This window comes from Corapipo altera, unplaced genomic scaffold, assembly GCF_003945725.1.
Source record: "Corapipo altera isolate COAL_440 unplaced genomic scaffold, ASM394572v1 2b, whole genome shotgun sequence".
NCBI lineage: Eukaryota > Metazoa > Chordata > Aves > Passeriformes > Pipridae > Corapipo > Corapipo altera.
The window spans coordinates 19,401,337-19,404,226 of record NW_020884874.1 but is presented as its reverse complement, the minus strand read 5'-3'; the positions used below and the strand labels follow the sequence as shown (position 1 = coordinate 19,404,226).

Below are 2,890 nucleotides of genomic sequence, written 5' to 3'. Positions count from 1 at the left end.
TTATCATACCAGTTTTATAACTGATTTCCATGAGATGTGTTCATTGCTAGTACTTTATAATGCACAGCAGGTGAGTTTATCATTATAAATAACTTGGAAAGTGAGGGTTTAGCAACTGATTTGTGTCTCTTAAGACGATCATTTAGGTGAGTAGCTCATTAACTGAAATCTTCAAGAAAGCTAAAGTATGACAGTTTGCATAGCATTTCTCCTATAGAAAAAATATCAATATTCTAAGATTAAGGAGACATAAAAATGTTACATAGTATTTTCAGATTGAAGTGACTTGAGAGGTTTCTTTGTCCATGTATGTTTTTCTTCTATCAATTTAAATTTACTAATATTACAATTTATATAAAATACAAGAACGATATTTTACAAAATGCTCCAGATACAAAATAAGATTTATATTATCATATGATTTATTGATTTAAGAAGTAATTAAGTTTACTTTCAACTGCTTTGTTTTAAATATTACTTGCAATTAATTTTATAATGGCTTCCAGTTACTAGATTTCAGGTACCATTTCAGAAGAATAATTGGTTGTAGTTAGTCCCTATTTTTAAGGTGAGAGAAAATTCCCCTCTGAATTACTGCATTTCACGTAGTAATTGAGTTCATAGTCTTGACTTACTTTATCTTGTATTCTCATGTTAGGATTTGGAATCTTTTGGAAACTAATGAGAATTAAATCTGCCGATGGAACTGCATCTCGAAAAGAAAAGTCTAATAAAGGATTGATTATGCTTTCTCTGAATATCTCGAGGGATTTGACTGATCGCTCTGAGTTTGGAAACAGATCTTGTCCGGAGAGCTTTAGGTCAGCAGGAGTATGAGAGGCACTATATCTATTCATAACTGCAGTCTTCATTCTCACCATTTTAGGGAATTTGGCCATAATCATTTCCATCTCATATTTCAAGCAGCTTCATTCTCCAACCAGTTTCCTCATCTTATCCATGGCCGGCACAGATTTCCTGCTGGGCTTTGCCATTATACCCTACAGCATGGTGAGGTCTATAGAGAAATGCTGGTTTTTTTGGATTATATTCTGCAAAGTTCATTATAGTTTTGACTTGATGCTCTGTTTGGCTTCCATTTTCCATCTTTGTTCCATTGCTGTGGATCGGTTTTATGCAATCCGCCATCCTCTGCATTACACCAGCACCATGACTGTCACAACCATAAAACAAATTGTAGCAGTCTGCTGGTCAGTACCTGCTGCTTTTGCTTTTGGTGTGGTTTCTCGGAAGCTTAAGCTTCTGAAATTGAGGGCTATGAAAAGCTAGTTAAATGCTTGTACCCTTTTGTGTTCAGGGGCCTGGCGGCCCTTGGCGCAGAAAGGAGGGAGAGAATGGGAGCTTCGCCTGTGCGGACAGTACCATTGTGGGATTTGAGAGGGGAGCCCTGGAACACACAGAAGAGAAGGACAACTCTAAACCCAGACAGATGGAGCTCATCAGCCCTGTAAGGCCATCCATCTAAGAGAAGGTCACTCTAAACAAACCTACGTCCTGAGGACCTCGCTGCCACCGTCCAAGCTCGCTCGGCCCCAGCAGATGAATCTTAGGATTAAAGGGTGCACACTGCGTCTCACCTAAAAAATCCATTGCGCAGGCTCAAAGGCCTTACCCACATTTGCAAAGCCCTGTATCACCAGCGTGCTTGTAACAAATGTGGGTGAAGACCTTTCCCAAATCTTCGTTCGCGAAGACTGGCCACGATGATGATTGTGTTCAACAAACTGCGGGGGGGCTTTTTTATTTACAGTTGGTTTCCTTGCTCCTGCTTGCATTATGATAGGAATTTATGTTAAAATTTTTACAGTCTCCCAAAGGCACACATGGGAGTTGAGTCAGGTACACAGGCAGTCAAAAATTGATAAGAAACATGAGCTTTCTAAGAATAAAGATAGGAAAGCTGCTAAGACTTTGAGTATTGTTATGCTGGGTTTCTTAATATGTTGGTTTCCTCATTTTTTTGTAATCTTAATTGATCCATTTTTAAATTTCTCTGTTCCTGTATCTCTGTTCGATTCTGTAAACTGGCTTGGGTATTTAAACTCTTTCTGCAATCCATTAATATATGGATTTTTCTATCCATGGTTTTGGAAAACATTTCTTAAAAGGCAAAATATTTAACCAACATTTTTGTACAATAAAACTTTTATCTGAAGATCAGTCACAGTAACAGATTCTATTAGTGACAGTAGCTCTAGAAATGAAGAGACAGTGGCTTACTGGATATTCGTGGTTCAGTAAAAGCCTGAAATGTATAACATGAATTTTATGAGTCAGTTCTGTAAAAGTCTCTCTAATAAATCATTTATTACCTCTAACCTATCATTTCTGCTGAATTTTCTCTAATAAATCAGACTAATATTATATGATATTTATTTATCACTTGTTTTCACTCTTAATGCCTTGATAGTGTTTTGGAAGTATGAGTCTTTCTAGAAACCCTTAATGTATTGATTTGGGTTTTTTTAATTTCAGAAATTATTTACATGCAGCCCATAAAGTCAGTATTTCACTTCATCTTGCATGTGTGCAGCTAATCTTTTTAGGGTTCACCATTAGTAATCCTAAACTGAATACATCAGTTTAGGATTACTAAACAGGCTCATATTGGTCTTTGTCACTCCTTGTGATAGTATAGAGTTTACTGTTATTCCCAAGCAAATAGAATGGGAGTGTAATTTTGGCTTGAAGTTAACCTTTTCCTGAAAATAATAGAATCAAGTTTTCAACCCTTATTTCTTGTGTGCTTCATACCTGGGAAGGAGTACGCAGGAACAAGAGTATGGCTCATACTCAGGTATGTTCTTGTCCTGTCTTTGCTTAGATGTCGGGCTCCAGATGTTATAAAATACACTTGCTGACATCCAAC

At 37.0% G+C, this 2,890-nt stretch overlaps 1 pseudogene; it reads left to right on the top strand.

Moving 5' to 3' along the window:
- The first annotated feature begins 681 nt into the window (after positions 1 to 681).
- Positions 682 to 2,191, top strand: LOC113941344 (annotated as a pseudogene).
- Positions 2,192 to 2,890: the final 699 nt, after the last annotated feature.